This window comes from Rattus rattus, chromosome X (assembly GCF_011064425.1).
Source record: "Rattus rattus isolate New Zealand chromosome X, Rrattus_CSIRO_v1, whole genome shotgun sequence".
Lineage (NCBI taxonomy): Eukaryota > Metazoa > Chordata > Mammalia > Rodentia > Muridae > Rattus > Rattus rattus.
The window spans coordinates 70,581,260-70,606,252 of NC_046172.1; the positions used below are offsets into that span (position 1 = coordinate 70,581,260).

General features: G+C 37.8%; 1 non-coding gene and 1 pseudogene across 1 annotated transcript; both read left to right on the top strand.

The window, feature by feature from the left end:
* The first annotated feature begins 15,570 nt into the window (after positions 1 to 15,570).
* LOC116887983 lies at positions 15,571 to 16,810 on the top strand (annotated as a pseudogene).
* A 7,745-nt stretch (positions 16,811 to 24,555) lies between these two features.
* LOC116889451 lies at positions 24,556 to 24,657 on the top strand. Its single transcript, XR_004386409.1, has one exon. It is a non-coding gene; the product is annotated as a U6 spliceosomal RNA (small nuclear RNA).
* The last annotated feature ends 336 nt before the right edge of the window (positions 24,658 to 24,993 follow it).

Here is a 24,993-nt window from a genome sequence, read left to right on the forward strand (position 1 = left end):
TTGGTACAGAGACAGACAGATGAGACGAATGGAACAGAATTGAAGACCCAGAAATGAACCCACACACCTATGGGCACTTGATTTTTGACAAAGGAGCCAAAACCATCCAATGGAAAAAAGATAGCATTTTCAGCAAATGGTGCTGGTTCAACTGGAGGTCAACATGTAGAAGAATGCAGATTGATCCATGCTTATCACCCTGTACAAAGCGTAAGTCCAAGTGGATCAAGGACCTCCACATCAAACCAGATACACTCAAACTAATAGAAGAAAAACTAGGGAAGCATCTGGAACACATGGGCACTGGAAAAAATTTCCTGAAAAAAACACCAATGGCTTATGCTCTAAGATCAAGAATCAACAAATGGGATCTCATAAAACTGCATAGCTTCTATAAGGCAAAGGACTCTGTGGTTAGGACAAACGGCAACCAACAGATTGGGAAAAGATCTTTACCAATCCTAAACAGATAGAGGCCTTATATCCAAAATATACAAAGAACTCAAGAAGTTAGAACCAAGGAGACAAATAACCCTATTAAAAATGGGGTTCAGAGCTAAAACAAAGAATTCACAGCTGAGGAATGCCGAATGGCTGAGAAACACCTAAAGAAATGTTCAACATCTTTAGTCATAAGGGAAATGCAAAATCAAAACAACCCTGAGATTTCACCTCACACCAGTGAGAATGGCTAAGATCAAAACTCAGGTGACAGCAGATGCTGGCGAGGATGCGGAGAAAGAGAACACTCCTCCATTGTTGGTGGGATTGCAGACTGGTACAACCATTCTGGAAATCAGTCTGGAGGTTCCTCAGAAAATTGGACATTGAACTGCCTGAGGATCCAGCTATACCTCTCTTAGGCATATACCCAAAAGATGCCCCAACATATAAAAAAGACACGTGTTCCACTATGTTCATCGCAGCCTTATTTATAATAGCCAGAAGCTGGAAAGAACCCAGATGCCCTTCAACAGAGGACTGGATACAGAAAATGTGGTACATCTACACAATGGAATATTACTCAGCTATCAAAAACAATGACTTTATGAAATTCGTAGGCAAATGGTTGGAACTGGAAAGTATCATCCTGAGTGATGTAACCCAATCACAGAAAAACACACATGGTATGCACTCATTGATAAGTGGCTATTAGCCCAAATGCTTGAATTACCCTAGATGCCTAGAACAAATGAAACTCAAGACGGATGATCAAAATGTGAATGCTTCACTCCTTCTTTCTTTCTTTCTTTCTTTCTTTCTTTCTTTCTTTCTTTCTTTCTTTATTTATTTTCGGTTCTTTTTTCGGAGCTGAGGACCGAACCCAGGGCCTTGCGCTTCCTAGGCAAGCCCTCTACCACTGAGCTAAATCCCCAACCCCTTCACTCCTTCTTTAAAAGGGGAACAAGAATACCCTTGGCAGGGAATAGAGAGGCAAAGATTAAAACAGACACAGAAGGAACACCCATTCAGAGCCTGCCCCACATGTGGCCCATACATATACAGCCATCCAATTAGACAAGATGGATGAAGCAAAGAAGGGTAGGCCGACAGGAGCCGGAGGATGTAGATCTCTCTGAGAGACACAGCCAGAATACAGCAAATACAGAGGCGAATGCCAGCAGCAAACCACTGAACTGAGAATAGGACCCCGTTGAAGGAATCAGAGAAAGAACTGGAAGAGCTGAAGGGGCTCGAGACCCCATATGTACAACAATGCCAAGCAACCAGAGCTTCCAGGGACTAAGCCACTACCTAAAGACTATATACATGGACTGACCCTGGACTCTGACCTCATAGGTAGCAATGAATATCCTAGTAAGAGCACCAGTGGAAGGGGAAGCCCTAGGTCCTGCTAAGACTGAACCCCCCAGTGAACTAGATTATTGGGGGAGAGCGGCAAGGGGGGGAGAATGGGGAGGGGAACACCCATAAAGAAGGGGAGGGGAGGGATTAGGGGGATGTTTGCCCAGAAACCGGGAAAGGGAATAACACTCGAAATGTAAATAAGAAATACTCAAGTTAATAAAAAAAAAAAAAAAAAAAAAAAAAAAAAAAAAAAAAAAAAAATAAAAAAACAAAACATATACTTATGTCCTTCATATAGATAGGTACATATGAGGTATGCAATATGTTTAAATGTTAAGGTTGTATCATCCTTTTGTAGATAGAAAATGTTTATAAGTTAAAAACATAAATACTGATTCTTGATTGATGGAAGAGTTCAGAAGACTATGTAGGTGCTATGGATGAGGTACTTGGAAATGGCTGCGGTGAGGATGGAACTTATGAACTAGATAGTGAGTTTTAGTATTGATTAAAGCTATAGAGAGTGCTGCACTGGACTATTTATCTATGAGGGTTCTCCAGAGGAACAAATCTATCTAGCAGGAGACAAAGCACACACACACGCATGCACGCACGCATGCACGCACGCACGCACGCACATAAACACACTCCAAGAGAACTGGCTTCCAACAAGTCTCACAAGCTAACATTTTCCAAATCCAAGAACTGGGAAAGCCAGTAGCTAAAATGGCCCACAAGAAAAACAAGCCAACGAACTCACAGTAATTTTGAGTCCAGGTCCATAAGATTTGAGAAGTGAGAGCTCTAATGTCCAAGGAAGAAGGAGGACAGATGTTCCAGATAGAGAAGAAAGGAAAGTCATCCTTCTTGTTACATTCTGGCTCTCAATGAATTCAGTGATAACCAGCCATATGATTTACTGTCTTCAATTCAAAACCCATTCTCTTTGGGAACTACTCTGAAAGGGACGCGCAGAGATTACCTGTCAGCAAATATTTGAGCAGCTCCTTGCAAGATTTATATATATATATATATATATATATATATATATATGTATATGTATATGTATATGTATATGTATATATATATATATATATATTCCACCACAATGCTTTAGAATATTTTTAATCAAACTAATGCTTAAGACCTTGGAAACTATTCCCATCATCAGGAAGGGTAGCATCTATGCTTCTCCTTAAGTAAGAATTTCTGCTCTCTAATTTCCTCACATTATGTCCTACTCTCCCCCACCTTCACTCTGCTCCAGACACATTAGTTTCTCTTTTTGAACAATTCTCCCATTGCAGTCTTTTTACTTGATGTTATTTCTGTCTGAATTATTCATTCCTTGTCTTCTATATGTATGTCAAACAGCACTTCCCCCTCAGTGAATCCTGCCCAAACCACTGTAAGTAAAGCAACCTTTCAATGTGTCTCTTTGCCCTCTTCAGTGCGTGTGTGTGTGTGTGTGTGTGTGTGTGTGTGTGTGTGTATGTGTGCATTGATGCTAAAAAGTATGCAATATATGTGTATGCATGTTTACTATCATGAAAATATAATCAGTAACTGTGTTCACTGATTTTTTTAAAATTTAATTCAAGTAACAGAAGGTCCAATCCCAATTGACTTAAAGTGATTTATTACTACATATTTCAGAAAATCCAGGAGATTGGAGGCTAAGGAATTGGTTATGGTAGCATTTAGTATACTGGCTAATATTTTAATACTTTCCATATATCTGTTTGACCATCTTCAGTCTCATGCTATTCCTTCACTGTGGCTATAAAAATAGTATATTCCCAAGACACCACACAAAGCCTGGGAGCATTCTCTCTTTAAGCCACTTTAAAGGATTAAGAAGTCCTTTTCAAAGTTTCTCAATAGTTTTCTAACATCTCAGGGACCAATAAATCTGTTAATTATCTGGACATATATATCAATAAAGTGAATCAAATCCATGCTGTTATGTGGCCATATACAAAGGTGTTTACTAAGTTTTCGAAAGGGACACTCTCCTATTTACTTCAGGAAAAAATGGAGAGAATAAATTATATGGCATATGAAGTAAACAAAAAAAAAGTCACCTTTATTACCTTGGGAATCTACTTTGGAAAATGTGTGTGGCCTTGGTTCTGTTAATGAACTGAGATTCCTAATACAGAATGTCTAAAGTAGACAGTGTCCCCCACTCAACCACAGCACTAAGCCAGGGTGGATTCCCTACACTGTAAGAGCAGAAAGTAGAAGCCAGAAAGAAGTCAGATTTGAGCTTCTTCATTTTGTATTGGTCAATTAGTCAACTCACTTCACTTTCAACAGAGCTTATTCTATTATCCTTTAGTTACTTTCTCACTAAATGTTAGGACTCAGTACAGTAGGTGAACCACATTGGTTTTTGTTCAGCCTGATTTAGCTTGCTATATCAAGGATTTAAAATTTCTTTCTCAAAAAGCCTCTGTTACATAAAGCCATACTTTAACACAAAATGAATCTATGAATGATATACACACACATTTTGTTTTCATGTTACATTAATATGCACGATTTTCTTGTCTTGCCCCAGTCTCTTGCTTATAGTACAGCCTCAATGAGTAATGTTTGCTAAGATGGAGTCTGTTATTCCGAGATTCTCAAGTCTAGGTACAATATAGTTTTACAATAACAAAATGTGGAGGGTTTGGATAGAGGAAAGGGAAGGGAGAAGTGGTATAATTATATCTTAATCACCCAAAGTAAGACCAACTTTTATGTGGGGTGATATTTTAAATACCAAACTAAGTCACAATAGCCAAAGTTGTGATGAAAAAAATAGATTGCCAATACAGGGCTACACTGGACTGTGAATTAATGCTAGGATGTTCTGATATTATGAGTGGGATGAGGATGGTCTAATTGCGCAGTAACATGATTTCATAAAGGAGCTATGCATAGTGGCTAAATAGCAGCTATAATCAATAGATGTTCTATAAAATTCTTGAAGGAATTGTACACCTTCATCATTTCTGTTTAAGCCAAACTTCCCTACAGTTGGGTAGAACATGAATTGCTTAAACATGATACTTTTTAGAAAAAAGCTTCTATGTAGTTTTCATGACAGTGTTGGAAGCAGTTAGACTGCCCGGGAGGCATGGAAGTTGGCATCTTTCCAAGGCTGGGATTTAGAATTGTGTGAGAAGGGTCCTTCTTTATAGTCTTACCCTTGCCAAAGCTCAAAAATTAAAGTTGTAACTTTGGTTGTCATTTCATGTTATATAAATGATTCATTACGTTCAGTTTTCAAGGAATAGCTTTCATTTACACTTTACAGGGCTTCTGTTAATGTCACTCACTCATAGCCCATCTCATTCCTCACTCATATCAGCTGATTCTTCTGTGTTCCTCATTGGCAAGGAACAGTGCTCTTACTTAATAATGACTCAGTTCAGACACTAAGGAAAGTGAGGACACTGGTGTGGAAGAAAAAGAAAGGTGTCCCAGTGGGAATCAGAAGCCAGCTTAAAAAGAAATTGAGATACCTTTCTTGTTCATGAAGTTGGACAGTGATGGCTGAGCAAACAGTAACTTCGCTGTCCTTACCTTCCGTCTCTTGTCTAAATGTGTAAACATGAGAAAGGGCAGGCACATGCTTCAGATCACAGGCGACTTTTCACGGCAGAGAAAAGGGTCTTCTGCTTCATCTTAGCATCCTTTCTTCCCTTTGGGAGTAAAGAGCTAAAGTGTCATAAGCTCTGTTGACCAGCAACCAGGAAAAAAGTTACAGACCATCTCTGGATGGAAGGATAGCATATACAAGTAGTCATTCTCCTCCCACAGCATATGATGCAATTTTCTCAATTACTTCTGCTACATTAACCAATAAAGGCAAGTGCACAGACACCCACAGAAACACACACACATGCACTCAGGCACATATACACACATGTACACAATCATTCACTTGAGCTTAATACAACGTTACTTATAGGATTGTTTGGGATATCCTCTCATAATTCCTTGTTGAATTACTCAGTCGGAATTACTATTCAGAGGGTCAGAAATGACTCTTTGATTAAAAGTGAAAATTTCTTTCAGAATGGGGCAATAAAATGAAATAATTATTTAAAGCATCTTTTCAAAGGGTCATCTTGTTCAAAAGTTAATGCCAAAAAGGGTAAGTGGTTGAGACCTATATGCGCTTCACTTTCTGTAATTTAAATAAATTCATTGATAAAATGTAAGACAAAATTAAGAAAATGGTAACATTTAATTTTACTTGCTTTTAAATTAGTAATGTATCAGCCATGCTTCCCTATAGTGAAGAATATAATTGAAATGCTGAATTCGTTTCTTTGAGACAGAAATAGTAATAAGTAATAGTGTATTCTGACACTTTGCTTGCTTTTTAGAATTCCAAGGAGACTAGCTGGTTCGAAGTAAAGGGTCACACTTTTCTTAGAAACAAACATGTCTGTCTCTTCCATTATTTCCTCGTTGAAGACCATTTGTTTCCATTTTGATTTCTTTTTCATGTTTCTGTATCTAGTTAATATGAGATCATCTTTGAGCTCTCTTTACATACAGAATGGAGATTTAAAACACATATTTTGCTTTGAAAAATGATAGTCTTCTGATGAAACGGAAACACTTTAAAAAGCCAGGAATGGTTCATCTATAGGAGTGTTGTAAAATAAGGATTGTGAGATATAAGATAGAGCATTAGTGACTATTATGTGATGATGTCGATATTGCATCTTCAATACTGCCATACCTACTGTTTACTAATTATGCTTGTGATAACTACTATTGCAGGGGCATCAAAGTGTATGACACAGTGTTTTGGTACTTATATCTACCTTTCTCCTTAAAGTGTAAATGCTTTGAAGGCACAGTCCATGTGGTGATTTGAATAAGACTAGCCTCCATAGGCTCATATATTTGGATGCTTACTCTGGGAGTGGCACTACTTGAGAAGGATTAGGAGGTATGGCCTTGATGAAGTAGGTGTAGACTTGTTGGAGGAAGTATGTCACCAGGGATGGCCTTTGAAGTTTCAAAAGCCCAATGCAGCCCCAGATCTGAATGTAGAACTCTCAGCTACTTCTCTCTAGTACCATGTCAGCCTGTGTGCTACCCTGCTTCCTACCATACTGATAATGAACCAAACCTCTGAAACTTTATGTAAGCTCCAACTAAACGCTTTCTTTTATAAGAGTTGCCATGGTCACAGTATCCCTTCACAGCCAGAGAACACTGTGCATGTCTCATTCATTTCTTCATTTCCTGCGAGGTTAAACTCAACCCAGTACTGTGCTCAGTGTAGTTGCTTTTTAAAGCCGTTTGTTTTTTAGGTAAAGAGAATTTCATACTTGAATATTGTATTTACACCTTCTCTACCCCTCCCTCCTCCAACTTCTCCTGTGTAACCGCCATTGTCTCCTACTGAATCTATTTAGTATTGCCTGTATATGTATTTAGGGATGACCATTGGTATTGGATAACTAATTATTGGGGCTTATTCCTTAGGCAGACTGATTATTTTGTTTTCAGCAATCATTGTCTGTAGTGCTTCATGTAGAGGTGGGATATTCTGAGATTTCCTCTAACCACACGAACATGTCAATTGTTACTGTCATTGTTTGGGTCTTGTTTAGGCAGCCATATTATTGAGATTTCATGGGTGTAGCTTCAATGTTCTATATAAAAGACATAGTCTTTAGGTAGCTATTCTGGCCCTCTGGCTCTTGTATTTCTACTCCTTCTTCTGCAATGTCCCATGAGCCTTAGATGTAAGGGTTGTGTTATAAGTACATCAACTGGGCTAGATATGTGACAAACAACTTTTCTCAGCATTTTTACCAATTGTGTTTTTCTGTAATGTTTTTCATCTGCTGCAAAAAGAAACATCTTTGATGACAGGTTACTCTGTGTATATGAAGATGAGGATTTATAAGGCAGTTAGAAATTATACCGATTTAGGAAAGTAGCAATAGTAGGTTCTCCTCTAGGGTCCATGACCTTACTAGCCAAGTACAAGGCATAAATTCTCTCTATTGAGAAGGTCAATTAAATGGCTGTTCAATACCCTCAAGATATAAATGTCATGATTACACCATTGCAAATATCTTGCTGTGCTGGTCATTGTTGTGATCTGGGGGCTTTAGAGATGAGCAGGACTATTGATTGATTCTCTCTCTTGACAGCTTGCAAAGAACATTCAGATTTCAATGATAGATTTGTTAAATCCCAAGATCCATATTAAGATCGAGGAATTTATCATTTTCCCCATTCTTATATTTTCCTACTAGATACATACCTTTAACTTCAGCCATCAGTTCTATCCCATTGAAAACTCTGTACACGGGATAGAGTCATGGCTATATATACTCTTTATATACTCTTATCTTTTAACTCCTCTGTGTATCATGCTGAGATGAAGAGCAGTAGGAAGGTGGTGATGCTAAGTTCTTTCAGGTTCTCTGTGGGAACAAATGAGAGCAATCAGTTTCAACTCATTTTGTGTTTAAACTCATTGTGGTTCACAGTGCTCAAGCCTCTCATTCGGCGAGGGCTTGAACACTACTTTAGGTTGCATGGGTAAAAATGCTTCTACAGCCAAATTCCACTTGTAGCATTCTGAAACATACGTCATGCCTTCCAAAAGTTTTTTTTTGTATTTTGTAATATGCTAGATATGAATATAAGATTAATATTCTCTGGTTTCGTATAGCACAAATATGACAATTTTAAAATGTCTATTTTTTGCAAATTGATAATGAACAGAGGCTGGCAGATAAAGAGCCCACATGCAGCTATTTTCATGCTGAAAGTATTTTGCAGTTCTTCTCTGGCTTGACTGTCAGTATGCTGCACCAGGGGATCACCTCTCATCATAGTAGCATCCTTCAGTTATCATTGAATACTAGTGTAATTTACAATTCAAGATAGTGCTTAGGAGACATACATTATTATTTACTTTCAAATAACTTGCATATCCAGATAAGAATATCCATCTCATCCTAAGTACCTGCTGTTACTCAGAATATGTTCAAAATCCTTCTTGCTTGTAGAGACAGTTATCTAACCAAATGAGGATGTTTTCTTCATAACTCTACTTTAAAACGCATGTTGAACTGAGCACATTATTATTTACTTTCAAATTCATATTCAACTGAGACTCATTAGTCAATTCAGCAGATTTGGTTGAGTCACTTTAAAATATTTCAAAAATGAAAAAGTGCTGCCACCATTGAGAAACAATGAACCAACGAGGAATCCCCTCTGCAGATTCATTCAAATGAGGGACAAACATGTCTTGAGTTCTGACAGCACCACAGAAATCACTGCATGACTTCCTACAAAGATGAATTGAAGGCAACAGCAATCATCTTCAAAATTGAATTTCAGAGAAGAGTGACTTTCAGAAGCCAGGAAAACCATAGTGTGACCTCTGTAACTAGTTTATCGACCAGGCAGGACCCAGTAGGGTAAAATCAGGAAAACACTTTAATTTTTCACAATAGTGACTTTCCAGCTCATTCCATAAGAGCTCCTTTTTTGCTCATGGCAGAATGCCAAGCAGACTCCTTAGCTTTGTCAGTTGCTTATGGTGTCAAATGAAAATCTGTGACCAGTGTATTTAAGTCATGCTGAGTGAGCTAACCCAGACCCAGAAAGACAAACATAGTAAGTACTCACTTATCAGTAGATATTAGTTATAAAGTACAGCATAACCATGCTACAATCCACAGACCCAAAGAAGTTAAACAACAAGGAGAACCCAAGGGGAATGCTTTACTCTCATTGAAATAGAGAAGTAGAAAAGAATAAATAGAATAGATTTTAGGGGTGGACTGAGGCGGGGATGGATGGGAGAGTAGTTGGGGAGGGGAGCAGGAGGGACCAAAAGTACTGAGAGAAACAATTGAAATCAGGCCAGGGGTGGGGTGGGGTGGGGGAGGCAATCTCTGTGATGAGCTAGAAACTTATGGCAATGGAAAGCCCCAGGAATCTATGAGGGTGACCCTAGCTAAGACTCCTGGCAATGAGAATATGGAACCTGAAACAGCAACCTCCTGTAGCCAGGCAAGACCAGCCACAAAACCTTCAATTTACAATTTTCCCTGCTTACAAGATGTACTGGGGTAAAGATGGAGCAGAGATTGAGTGATGGCCAACCAATGACTGGCCCAGCTTGAGACCCATGCCATGAGAGCGAGTCCACTCTTGACTGTAAACGGTAGTTCACTATACTTGCAGACAGGAGCCTACCATAACTATCATCAGTGAGGCTTCACTCAGCAGCTGACGAAGACCCGCAACTCAGTGAGTCTTGTGGAAGTGTGGGCAGTAGTATTGAGGGAGTTGGAGGGACCAAGGGCACCGCAAGAAGACCTACTAAATCAACGAGCCTGGGCCAATAGGAGCTCACAGAGAATGAACTACCAACCAAAGAGCAAGCACATATGTAACAATTGTGTAGTTTGGTTGTCATATGGGACTCCTAAATGCAGAAGGGGTTGTCTGTTATCTGTTGCATGACTTTGGAGCCTTTTCTCTGAACTGGGCAGCCTTGTCTAGCCCCAATAGGGTAAGATGTGCCTAGTCTTACTGCAAAGTGATATGCCAAAGTGGGTTGATATCCTTGGAGGCCTCCCCTTTTCTGAGGAAAAGAGGAGTGATGTATGTGAGGGAGTTGAGGTGAGAGGGAGGGACTGGGAGGAGTGGAGGGAAGGAAATGTTTGATTGCAATGAAAATTAAATAAATTAATAAAAGATCCTTAGACATATAAAAATCAAAATGAATGCTTATTTTAATGTAAAGCTTTCCTTACCCCCTTTAGCTGTGGAATTGACCCTTCACATAGAGGCATCTAGGAAAGAAGATAAAACTATTATAATGGCAAGAAGTAGAATTTGAGATGAGGGTTGGCATATGGTATATGTGCAAAGGAAGAAATGTAAAGATACAGAATTGATCTGGGAAAGGTGAGTTGCAAGTCTTGACCAATACTTGGAAAGCTCTGAATTCATGATGGCTCTTTGGAGAGATTTCGCAGTTGAATTCAGAAGCCAAGTCTTTATATCCTGCACTGATAAGCCATTGGATGAATGTCACATTTTAAAAAGGGATTCAAAGTTGGGCCATTTGGCTTTCTTTTTTTCACCTGAGGTAATTGCCATAATAACTTGGATCTTGTTTAGCTCTAAGGCCCATGTATTAAACATGTGATTCTCAAAGCTAGGTGACTGAAAATTTGTGCAATGCATAGGAGAAGGAGCCTAGTGTGAAGCCATTGAAATAATGTCCTTGATGTGGATTATGGGAACATAACCTTTTCCTTTTCTTTGCCCTCCACTTCTGCTCTTAGTGGCTTTGCTCCACTTCACATTCCTACCAGGATATACTATCTCATTACAAGTCCACTCAATTATAGACTGGAATCTTCAGAACCAGAATCCAAAAGAAACCTCAGTTTACAAGCTAATTGTCATAGGCAATTCGTATAGCAATGGATGATGATGTGTAGTAGATGGGAGCTGAAGGTTGTCCACTAACAACACTTAGAGGACAGGCAGTAAGGTTTCCGTTCCTGAATTAGAAGTGGGGCAACAAACCAAAACAACCACCAAAGCCCCAGATCCTATCTTATCTTCATTTCTGTTAGCTCTTGTCTTCCTATACCTGTACCTGGTAATGATGCTTCTTGTATTTCTGTAATACTCCCCATGTAATGAATGGGGAGACACAGGTAGTACCTTACAAGGTTAGTATTGTATTGGCTGACATTTTTCTGATTCTGTTATCTAACCTCCATAGAAGTTATGTGATGAAAACCTCCAGGTAGTTTCCATAAAACTTCCTGACTGGACTTCTCTGATATAACTCAGTATGCTTAGAATAATAAAGAGTATAGTGGGTGCTTTTTTTTTTATAACCAATACAAAAAATCTTAATGAGATCTCAAATCCTAGAGTTTTAAGGGACTATGTAAACTGAAGTAAATTTTATTAGCATATGATAACTGTACAAAATAATGGCTCTCATGATGGCATTTCTATACACAGTATACTTTGGTCATATTAACTTGATCTATTATTCTTTCTTATTCTCATTACTTCTCTTCTTTCTTTTCCACATGCCTAATAGTCTCCCTTTACTTTCATGTCCTTTCCCCAAGTAGATTTCTTTAGTGAACTTGTTAAATAACTAACCAAGTTTAGGCTTATAGAAATATGGATAAACCAATATGGACTTTGCATTTGTCTAATAGAAGCTGTATTCTGCCATTCTTTTCCAGTAAGAAGGCTAGGCTGGTCTGGCTTTGTGTGTGTAAAATAGGTCCCATATGGACAATGGCAATTCATTGTCTTAGAAAAGAACTTAGAAAAAGTTGCATGATCAGTTTGTTAGCATATGGTTAGTAAGCATATGATCAGCAATATCATATGTTGGGGACAGGTGGGTAGTAAGATCATAGGAATATGTGTCATAATTGTAACCAGCTAAAACTTTAGCAGACTTTAATATAGTAGCATGACATTGCTATATGGCATCACAGCACTCAGTGGTGGTATGTTTTGGGTAAAATAATATGACTTAGACTTACAAGTTACTTGTTTTATCTATCAGTCTGTACAATAGTATCCCTATTATTATCACTGGTAGCTCTAATGTGTTAAGGATAAAACAAAGTGAAACACAGTAAAAGTACAGTAGAATTTGAAAACCACTATACATGTTTCCAATGTTGAAACTTATTAGCATTGAAATGAGAAAGAATCTTATTTTTTATGAAACATTTTATTGATGAAATATAAAAATCCTTATAGTTACATAAATTATACAGGCATTGGTAAACTTAAAATAAAATTCCTTAAGTAGGATAAGTTTTATCAGGAAAGTGTAGAAACTGCACATGACAGCCAATGGCATAATTTGTAACTAATAAGACCCTCTGTTATCTTTTAAAAATTCCTTATTTGGAATAGTGCTCCAGGGAATATAATTTAAGATCATTTAAATGGCAGAAAATTAGGGGGTCCAGATCATTAAATGCAGTGTACGATATTGAAAGCTGCAGGGGGGAAGAGCAAGAACATGGTTCTCATGGTGATTAAGAAATAAGATTTTTTCTAGTGCAGTGGATGTCAATGGAAGTCGAACATTTTATTATGTGTATTCTGAAATCTCAGTAGTGGATCATAAGTGTGAGAGAAGAAAGTGTGACAGATTCTGATATATTTAAAACCACTGAGTACATTTCTTTAAAATAAAACCTACTGAAAACTAAGTTGTAGAAAGTGTTATAAAATTCCTGAGATTTGCAGCTGTGTCTTCTGTTCTACAATCCCCCTGTGGCCACATTAAATTAAAATTTAACACTTTTATTGAGTGTTTATTACAGACAAAGCAACAGGAATGGAGAACTGGAAACAACTCACAGGAGAATGAAGTGTCAGTCTTTTGGAGGCTGTTTCAGTCTAGGGAAAATATTCAGGGATGTTATTAAACCAAATAATCAGCTATAAAGATGTAAAATGCAGAATTTTAGTATGTATCTACAGAACTTCTAATTCCATAATGTTAATATGGAGTCTGAATTGCTACAATATCTGATTACTATTGTAGAGATACACTGATCAGAAGAGAGTGGCAGATAGTGCATGAAGAAATGTATTTAGAGTAGAGTTATAGACCCAACAAGGCATAGGAAGGCTAGAAAGATATTAAAGATGTTATTAACAGAATCTAGAGAATCTATATAAAGAAGTTTGATTTGATATTGGCAATAGGGAATGAATTATACTACTGCATGTATATTTGATGAGATGAAGGTGGGTTTAGAATTTACAGTTAATTATAAGCTAAATAAATTTAAAGAAGCCGGGTAAGACAATCTGACATGTTCATGAATTATGAAGAACAGTTCTATTGAGGGATCAGGAAGGAAATAAACTTCATATACATATACACACATACATATATACCTCAATGTCTTAAAAATACCCAGGTAATCATGAACAAAATTCTGCCTTAAAACATACAGTTTTGTTTTTATCACAATTTCATTCATGAATCTATTATATCATCATCAAATCTACCCCCTATTAACCTCTTTTATTCTCCTTGAAGTCTACCTTATCTCCTTTATCCCAACTAGCCTTTTCCCATATTTATATGTTGTTTTGAAACTGATTGAGTTTAATTCAATTCGCTTGTATGAGCATGAGTAGGTGTTTTGCTTTTTTTTTTTTTCTGGATTCTGAGAAAGTTATCAGTGACTACAACATTGAAGAAAATGGCATTCCCTTTCCCTAAAACCTTTTGTTGTCAATAACTCCTCATGAATTGCTAGGGTCTCTTGAACCTCTACCATGTGTACAAGAGCCCACTGTAGGGCAGGTAGATACCGCTGCAGTAAGTTTATGATAACAGTAGTCATGTCCCACTGAGAATACAGTGTTTACTTCTTACCCTCGGGCTCTTGCATGCACTATTTCTATATCTTTTGTTATGTTTTCTCCAGCTTTTATGAGGTGATATAGATGTCTCATTGAAAGCTGAGCATCCAGCAGTCACTTATTATCAACATTTTATTTTTATATTCTAGATACATTTATTTATAGTTTCTGTGTATGAATGTTTTGCATGCATGTATGTCTGTGCCTTGCATTTGTGCCTGATATGCACAGAAGAGGGAGGCAAGAAGAGGGCACTGGATCACCTGGTGGTGTGACCCTATGTGTGTGTGCTGGGAACTGAGCCCATGTCTTCTGCCAGAACTGTAAGTACTGCAAATCAGATATTCACAGTACTTTCAGTTATAAATCTTTGCATTGACAACTGCCGTCTTTCAGATGGCCATTTTATAGGACTTTGGAGACACTTCAGCAGATAAAGTTGCTTGTTACCAAGCCCAGGACCTACAAATTGTTTTCTGACATCCATATGTATGCATGCTATGGCACACATATGCCCTGCCCCAATTAATAAAGGTAATTAAAAAGGAAGGTTCTTTCACTATATGTGAGAGCAGCACTAGCCTATGAGTATAAACATAAATATCCAGAAAAGAGTTTTACTACATTTTCACTTAATAAGAAAACAATAGCGGGTTTAACGCATCCCTGATGGTCTTTCATTTTTGCAGCCACAGGCGTTTGGACTGGTTTAAACCACCATGCATTTATTACCTCCTACGGAGCAGCATCAAATCTAACCAGAAGATAATTGTTTGTCCCGACCACTCTTACCTCTATTGCACCAGTAGGCACATCTTCCTTCATAGACTAATATTGTAGCACACAGTTTCTACAGCTGTGGAAGACTGTTGAATTTTTCTCCCAAGTATGCATCATAGAATCTTCTGGAACTGTGAATATTAGCCAGTAGGGAGGAAGCTATGTGTTGAACAATATATTTATGGAAATGTGGCTAAATTAATTCTGATGAGATAACAGAAGTAAGAAATTATACTGGGAGCCTGAGTAAAGAATATTCTCATTCTCAAAGGCTTTGACTGATCTTGTTTATATTCTGGGGTTTTGTGGAAGGTTGAACTTGCAGCCGGTAAAATTGAAAAGTTGACTAAATCTGTTTTCTAGGAAAGCACTGCAGGTGCACTTTAGCTTCTCTGATTGCTTCTCACACAAAGCAAGAAAGAATGACCTAAATATTTGTTAATATAAATGGAAGCAGCACAAGATTTGAAGATTCATCAGCCTATGAACAATAGCAGTGACAATAGGACCCACTCTCCCAAGTGCTGCAGTCAGTGAGGGATGGGGCCAGATCTCTTGCTCTCACACTTTCTGGGCTGGTTCATCCATGTCGTCACCATCATTGCTAGCTCAACTGTGCTACCCAGGTAAGGTTCAGGGCCTGCCTGCATGAGTGTTGCACCTGGCAAGAGAATTAAAATATTTTTAAGACCTATAATAGTTCATGTAAATCTAATTAATCAAAAGTATAATGGTCATAAGTCACATTCTGATATGTATTTAAAACTTGTATATAAAAAAAACAAAATATCGCTTTCCTGTTCTGGCCTGAGCAAGGGAGGCTCGTGGGCCAGTGCCACCCAGAAATTAAGAGGTTTTTGGAACCCAGCAGGTCGCCGACAGCTGCTCTGTGGCTGTCATAATTGCCACAAAATGAATATATTAAATTGTACTGCAAATGCTATGGATATCGTTTGGAGTACCATAAGAAAAAGAGAAAGAAAGAAGGTTGGGAGGCCCATGAACACTCAAAGAAGGGGAAAAAAAAGATTGGCCCAAAGTCTAAGCTCTACCATAAACAGCGCCATGCCGAGAAAATACAAATAAAAGGAGTATTAAGATGCACGAAAATAGAAACACCAAGCAGAAGGATGACGAGAAGACTCTAGAGAGTGCAATGCCTGCCTATCTGCTGGACAGAGAGGGACCGTCCAGGCAAAAGTACTTTCCAAAAGAAAAGGCGGGAAAATGGGAGGTCCCTCTATGCAAAGTTCATGCCCAAGGAGAAACAGAAGTATTGGAAGTTATTTGAACAGAAAAAAGAAAAAAGAGACATGGAAGAGAATGGTTACAGAAGTCTGCTTTGCTGGTGATGGTTTTACAAGAAAATCACCTAAATATGAAAGATTCATTAGGCCAATGGGTCTACGTTTCAAAAAAGCCCATGTCACACACCCCAAACTGAAAGCTACCTTTTGCCTGCCTATGCTCAGTGTGAAAAAGAATTCCTCATGCCCATTATATACAACCCTGGGTGTGATCACCAAAGGGATAGTCACTGAAGTGAATGTGAGAGAGCTGGGCCTTGGGACACAAGGAGGCAAGGTGATTTGGGGAAAGTATGCTCAAGTTACCAACAATCCTGAAAACGATGAGTGCATAAATGCGGTCTTGCTGGTTTGACAGTGTAAACACCATCGCTTGTGATCTTTCTGAATTACCAAGCAGCCTTACCCCATGTGCAGTCACCAAGAAGTATTTATTGAATTGTAAAAGAAAATGAAACACTTTTAAAAAAATTTAAAAACCCAAAATATCTTTAATGCTTTTGATAGTTTACTGATAATTAAACACACATTCAAATTATAATTTCAGAATCTCTAATTTGTGTGAACTGTTCCAAATAATTATATCATAAATAAATACAAAAAGGATCACAATAACAAAATGCATCCTTAATACAAATTATCATTATTAAAGTGTTTTTGTTGGTGTTTACATACTAATTTTTATTCTTTACTAATTTCTATTCTTTACCAGCATTTGGGGTTATCAGATCTACATAATAAAAATGCAAGGTCAGTAGTTAAAGTTTGAGTTTCTAATGAATAACTAATAACTTTCAGTGACTGAGAATTAAATTTAATTTGACTAGATATTCTCTACTAAGTGCAACCTTAGCAAATTTGTGAACTCACTCAGCTAGGAAACAAAATTTCCATCTCTAGTAGCTGTGCTTATAGACCATGATAATTATGACCGTTTCATGGCTGCAATTTGGGATCTTAGTCAGAAATTAAAGACTTGGCTGAGAACAAATTCCAGCATTGAGAGAGAGATAGATGTAAGTTCCACCCCTACCTGAGGAGCTACTGGTCATTGTTATTGGAGAGGGAGAGTCAGTTTTCTCTAAGAGTATAACAACTGGTAAGCCAACCATATTCCAGTAGAAGGTTACATCCAGAATATTTCAGCAACAGGCGTGGTGGCTTTTATATCTTTGGATTTAGAAGGATAGAAAAGCAGGTAAATCCAATTTATTCTTATTCAGTTGAAAGTTCATAGAGGAGCTAGGAATGGTGTCACACGTCTTTAATCCTAGCACTTGGGAAGCAGAAGCAAGCAGATCTCTGTAAATCTGAGGCCGCTATGATAGGCAAAATTATTTTAAGTCTGGTCAGGGCTACATATTCAGTTGTGTCAAAGGGAAAAAGGAAAGAGAAAAGAAAAGAGAAAATGGGGTAAGAGGAAAATGAAAATACATACAAAGCACACAAGGCCAGGTATTTGAGTAAGAACTTCTGGTCATCCATTTTAGCTGTGTCTGCATAATCCAGAACACCCACAGCAGCAATACTGTAACTCTTATTTACAAAGCTGTTTGCCACTGATGCAGTTACCAAAGAAATTTGGACTATGCAATGAGTTCAAAATAATTTCCATCATTTGAGTTGCTCCATTCATGTTTTTCATTCTAATTTCTTGTTGTCTGCTGTCAATTAAATTTTTTCTTTAAAAAATTATTGACTGATTTAGGATTATGCCCTTGTTTGGGGAATGATGTATATTCATTGTAGTCAATACTAGAAGTGCTGTTTACATGACTAATTTAGTTCTGAATTTGTGCCTTGTTACTCTGGTTAATGATGCTGAGGTATTTAGAAGCAATAGGTAAATAATACATCTTTAAACTTAAGGATCCTGTTTCTAGTCGATTGACTTTTGCCTTCAGGAGATGGAAAATTAATGAACTCTATCCTTTCTGCGACAGGAGATTTTACTTAGTTCTTTTCAAGTTGTTGTATAGAAATCCCTGTATTGTTTTCAATTAGCCAGGACCTAATGATGTTCTTACCTTACAGAGTCCCTGATTTTCAAGACGTGGCCTTGCTAGTTTTATGGGATTTGCTAAAAATTAATGTGTGTGTGTGTGTGTGTGTGTGTGTGTGTGTGTGTGTGTGTGTGGACAGGGGAACTCAAGTGACATGTCGTTATATTTCTTATCTTGTTTTTCCAAGTCCACGTATATTTCACGGTTATTCAGAACAAGCAGTTAGAGCTGTTTATGGCAGCTTGCTTGCTTTCTTTCTTTCTTTCTTTCTTCCTTCCTTCCTTCCTTCCTTTCTCTCTCTCTCTCTCTCTCTCTCTCTCTCTCTCTCTCTCTCTCTCTCTCTCTCTCTTTCAAATCCTTTAGAATATTTGCAAGGATAGAGTCCTTAAAATAGCATGTCTCCAAAGCAAACTTTTATTATACTATGCTAATTATTCTGATTTCTATTCAGCTGTGGAAAACCATTCATCTGTTCTATTCAAACTATTTTTCTAATTACAGAAAATGAGAATATAATTATTATTTGTAAACTACCACCCACCCATACTTTTTCTAAGGTACAAAGTATTGCTATTCCTATACAATATGATGCAATTTTGACTGATTAATTAGAATGTATATCCATAATATCAAGAATGCTTACTTTTATATTTGAGAAGAAGGGCAAGAATGCTTTTAGAGGTTTTAATATTCAAATTCTTTTGACCTTCCCTAGTTCGTTTTGAGGGTAAACTGCTCACTGACAATAGATCACTATGGCTATTTCGTGTTTGTTAACCTGAAACCTCACCTGAAATGACTATTGCTGAGCAAAAAGTGAAAAGTAAACCCTGGTGTTATGGAGGAGTTCATCTAATCAATCCTGGGAACCAAGATGGGATAAGGAGTCTTTTCCTTTTGATGTTGGTTGACTGGAGCAGACCAAGGACAATAGGATTTTTATGATACACAATGAATAAAACAAGAAAAGAGAAGTAGATGCTGAGGTAGAAGAAGATGAATCAAATAACCTTTGAAGAACAATAATGCAGAAACTAATATCTAGAAAAGGTAAGAAATACTGGGCCTATAATGAATATCAGAATGGTACCAGGGAGGGAGGGAGCATCCATGTGAATTTGGGATACTGTAGCAGACCCTTCTGATTGGTGTTATGATCAGTAGCTATGCTTAAAAATTTCAAACCTAAGGCTCAGGGTACAAAATCAAGAAAAATGGGGCCCAAGGATTGTAAGAGCAGAGGATGTCCTTTACATGCTGGAGGTAGTCTCTCCAAGTCAAAGCACTGAATTGGGACAGAGGACAAAGAGAAGGTTTGATCTGAGGTGGATAACATCGAGATAGTTTTATGAAAATCTCAAAGAATAATGAAAATATTATTTTAAAAATATTCCCTTTAATCAGCTGGCCATTTTCTGAGGTTCTAAGAGAAAAATTGAGGGAAATCATGCTTTATGTATGGAATAATAATCTGTTCATGCAGCAAACTGGAGTCTTCAATGGTTGGAAGTGAATTTCCACACCTAACCACTTAGTACTTACTGGGAAAGAGACAAAATGAGACATAAAATAGGCTAAGGTTGCACCTTGCTAGATACTGAAGCATATTTCACAGGTAGGACAATTAAGACCTCTCAGGATTAAAAATTACCACTCAAGGATTGCTGCATACTAATAGTATTAATAAATACCAAAAGAATGTTGTTTATATAAAATCTTATAAATAATGTGCTTATGTATATTATTTTAGTCATATTACATATAATATATTTCAGTAGTAACATCCCAAGCTATTTTTGTCTTGGTTATGGGTGGGTTATGGTTCTTTTGTTTCCCAAGAAGTATAAAATACTTGAATTCCAAGTAGAAGAAGAGGACTATCCCCAGTGAGTAGTCTCCTTTGTGCTGTCTAGCTTCTATCACTGTGTTGGGAGTACTGTAGTACTTTGGGAAGGGAATGAATGTAGTTATCCAAATGTTAATGGACAAAGAAAACCCAGGTTAAAGATATATGGCTTTTCTCCCTTGTTAATGCCCCTTCCCTAGTCAACATTAACATGTATTCTAATCTCGAATTCCATGCTAGTCAATTAGTGTACTGAGAAGTATGTAGCCAGATCTATGGCAGTAGGGAAGCATTTTCTGACTCATGTAGCTATTCATGATTTGGGTAGAAGATTGTCTGATGTAATGACTCTACATAATGAGGAAAAATAATTGCAATCAGCTGCTATATTAATCCTTGATCACCTGATTGCCTGTTTATTAATATACTGCCAGCAAAGGTAGATGGGTAGACAATTTTGTCTATTTTAATGCCAGGAGACAAAAAAATATAAGTACCAGTAGGGCAGAGAGAAAAATAAGCCATTAATTATATGGTATAATTTTTATAGTAAATTTTATGCCTTTGCTTTATAAAGAGCACCTATAATTATTAAATCAATGTTGCCTATTCCATCTGATAGTAAGAACAATGAAGACATTAAGAGATACAGTATACGACAACTCATCACCCAGACACATGGAGACAAAGGCACTGCACACTTCTTCATGCTTTAAAACGTATTTCAGTGCCATTATTATATTGTAACATAAAACTTAATAAACAAAACCACTATTTGAAATGATACATACTCAGATAGATCAAAGGATGCCCTAAAGACATGTAAGCTTTATTTCCTGTCCCTGAACTATATACTTAGGCCTACCCTTAACCATCAGTATCAATGGATCGAGATTCTTCGGAACCCAGTTTCCATTTCTGGCAGTGATCAATAGCTTTCTACATTCTAAAGGCTCACTGAGAGAAATCCACTCACCTCTGGCCAGAATCAAGGCCAGTTTTCTTAGCTCATCTAAATTCAGGGGAGACTTCTCTTTCAGCAGTGTTGCAGAGGATGAATATAAAATGATGGTGCTTTTAAAAGCAAAATATTTCCCTGAAAGTTATTCCATTAAAAACCATTCACCTTTCACACCACACAGTGGACTCACATAATATTTTTGGAAGTCCTTGGACACTGTGTCTTCATGCTTATTGATGAGCCAAAGAAATTAGCATTTTTTATTTTATTTTAATATCTAAATCTATAATACAACTTACTTCAAATCTATGTTTACGCTTCTATGAGACTTTGGTTTCTGTCTAAAGGCAAATTTATTTATATGAAACGACACAGTTGGAATAGCCAAGGTCAAACATACTTTTCCATCTCTAAGGACAACCTCTTGAGGACTAGCTGAAATGACACAATGGTTGCGTCTTTTAACTGTATAGTTTCTGATTTTTGTCTACTTATTCCATTGTCAAATACACATCAAGCATCCCTTCTATCCCAGATGCTAATGTGGATGGTGGGGATGCAGGGAAAAATAAAAGCAGATAGGTTTCTGCCTCCATGCACATTACAGTCCAGTGAGGGAAGAGAGATAATGAGCAAGAAAGAGACTAAATAACAAATAGAAATCGAGAAGGTGATTAAGTACTGCAAATGAAACAAAGGGAAACTAGGGGGAAAGGATTCAGAGATGTAGAGGTTAACATAAAAATGGAAATAAAATATGCCATTTAGGCTTGAGAAAGATAGCCCAGTCAGTAAAATATTTGTCTTGTACTACAAGAATCTGAGATCAATTTTCATGTTAAAACAAAACTAAACTAATCTAAAGTAAACGAAACAAAGCACAAACCTGGGAAACCAGGCATGGTGGTGCTCACCTTTAATCCCATAATTAGGAGGCAAAGACAGACAGATCTTGCTGAGCACAAGGCCAGCCTGGTCTACATGGTAAATTCTAGGACAGTCAAGGCTACATAGTGAGATTTGTCTCTGACAAAGTAATAAAAACAAATGAACTGGGTGTGAACACACTTGTGTTCTCTGTGCTAGGGATATGGATATAGGGTGATCCCTGGGGCATTCAGGCATGTCATGCTAGCATAGGTTACATGTTCCAGTCCACCGAGAGGCACTGTCTCAAAACAAAACAAACAAAAAATCCCCCAAACCAAAATTCATGCCTGAGAACTGATGGCCAAGCCTGTCTTCTGGACTCTATATGCACATGGATGCAGGAATACATTTATGACATGCATAATCATGCACCCATATACAAAAACGTGACATTAAAAGCAAGATTTTAAGCGGTAAGAAAGAATAACATTGGAACACCTAGGCTATCTGCTTTGTGGAGGAGCAAAATCAAGAGTGATTGCCTGACGACATGAACAAACAACCAAACCCGTGAAAATGAGAATGGGTGTGGCAGTAGAGATAAAGCCAGAGGTACTTAGCTTCTCGTATGGTGAACTTCCTGAAGCTTCTGAAAGCAGTGCTACCCCCAACAATTCTACCTTTGGCACGTAACTAATAACTGGAAAAAGGCCAAGAGCAATCCAGTGTAAAAAGATGTGGAAGCTGACACTTAGAAGAAAAGATAGAGCATAAAGCTGAGATTCCTACTTCTGTGTTTTGGTCTGTAGAAGCAGGTTGAATGTTGCATGAAAAGTGGATAAATGTCTGGTTCAAAGCTAAAGGACTATAGAGTCCCCAGCCTGGGGTCATCACAGCCACAGCATTTATGACTGATCACTCAGTCAGACATGTGCAGAGCAAAGTCAAGCAGGCCAGCTAAAGGTTGAAGACAGAAAGAACAGAAATTAAATGTGACATAAAAATTGTACCCCAGGAAAAGACTTTTGCAGAGTCAAAGAAAATGCCTTCATTAAAGGAGAGGGAAGCCCTTAATTAGGAGGTAACATTTATGTACACAAGTAAAGGTTGAGGGTTCTGAAGACAAAATGGTACGTGAAAGACAAACCCAGGAATCCAGCATTTGGGAACACACTGACCAGAGACTCAAAAGCAAATGGGGACTGGTATTTCCCAGGGAATAAAAAGACAACTGTACAATACATGAATGATAGAAAGGCCCAATTTATAGTAAAACAATGAATGCTCTAAATGTTTATTGTATGAGATTTGTGTTGTAGAGAGATGAAGATAAAGCCTTAGGTGGGGAACTAAGGAAGATGATTCCTGGTCCATCAACTTTCTACAACCAAAAATCACTTGGGAAAAGAATCTCAAGGAGAGATTGTCTAGATCAGGTTGCTTTGTGTACATGCCTGTAGGGGATTGTCTTGATTCTCTTACATGATGGGGAAAGACCCATCCTGAAATGAGCAGTGTCATCCACTAGTTTGGGACTCCCAACTATATAAGAGTAGATAAGGCCACCTAAGCACTGCTGTGTATGCTTTTCTTTCTCTCTTTCTGTCATTGTGGATGTGACATGACTAGTTACTTCAAGCTCCTACCATTGTGACTTCCCTGCTATGATGGACTGTAACCCAGAAGCAGGAGCTTTAAAAGAAGCCTTTTCTCCCCAGGTTGTGTTTTGTCAGGTTATTTATTACAACAATGGAAATGAAATTTGGACAATCTCTTGTTTCCAATCATAATGAGGATACAAGACCGATAACTGGCAATTCAATAATTAAATGTTAACAGTAGGAACATGCACAGTTGGAAATATGTCTGTCTGCTCAAAATATATTGGTTAGTATCCCCTTAGTTTACTTTTTACCACCACAATACTCTTGAAAGAGAGGTGGGATTAGTACCAGGGTAATTTAACCTGGTTATTGCAGTTGGTCAGTCTTAATCTCCCCCCCCCCTCTTCTCCATTTCTCCCTCTCTCCCTTTCTGCATATCCACTGCTGGGTGTGCCCCAGGAGGAACTGAATGTTCCTGGGCTTTCTCAGGCCTCCATGGGGAGGGAGGTAGAGCCATGGGCATGATGATGGAGCTTAGAGAACAAAGCACAACTTACCTCTGCTGGTCGTGCAGCACATGGAGCTGTCAGGAAGGGGATAGGCGGCTGGAGTCTAACCTGGTTATCCCTGGTGTCATGCAGGCCTGGATGTTCCTCCACAGCCTGTTCACGAGATAATCACAAGAAGTCATACCTTTTGTTTGTCAGGTCACCATTATAGTGTTATATTTTGACAAATTGGTCAGATTTTTAAAATATCTGCTCCTTTTTTGATTTTCCCTTCACTCATTTTCCATGTCACTCCCTCCTCTCTTCTCTTCCTTCTGTTTCTCCTTTTGGCCTTGTTTCTATTCTTTCTAAAACAGAACCGTTTGTTTTCAAACGAAAAATTTATTCACCAAGTTATAGAATACATAAACTATAATAAGCACTGCTTACTTTGACAGTGAATATATTAAAATTGGACTGATACAGAGAAGATAACATAGTTCCTGAACGAAGATAGCACACATGTCCATGAAAAATTCCATGCAAAAACAATATAAATATTTTATAGTTGCAGTGTCAAAGAATCTGATATAATCTCAGACAGTAAGAACAATGAAAATAGCGGACATAGAACCTCTCCATCAGTTTTCTGGATAGGAGTGGAAGTTATCCAATAGACTCAGTGTCCACTTTTTCAAACTTTTTTTTTGGAGATTTGTTTTTATTTTGTGTGTATGGGTGCTCTGCCTGCATATATGGCTATGTACCATGTGTATGCAATGCTCACCAGAAGCCAGAAGAGGGCATCAGATCCCCTGGAACTGATGTTACGGACCCTCTTAGGTTCTCACTGCTGTCTCTCCAGCCCCTCACTATCCAATTTA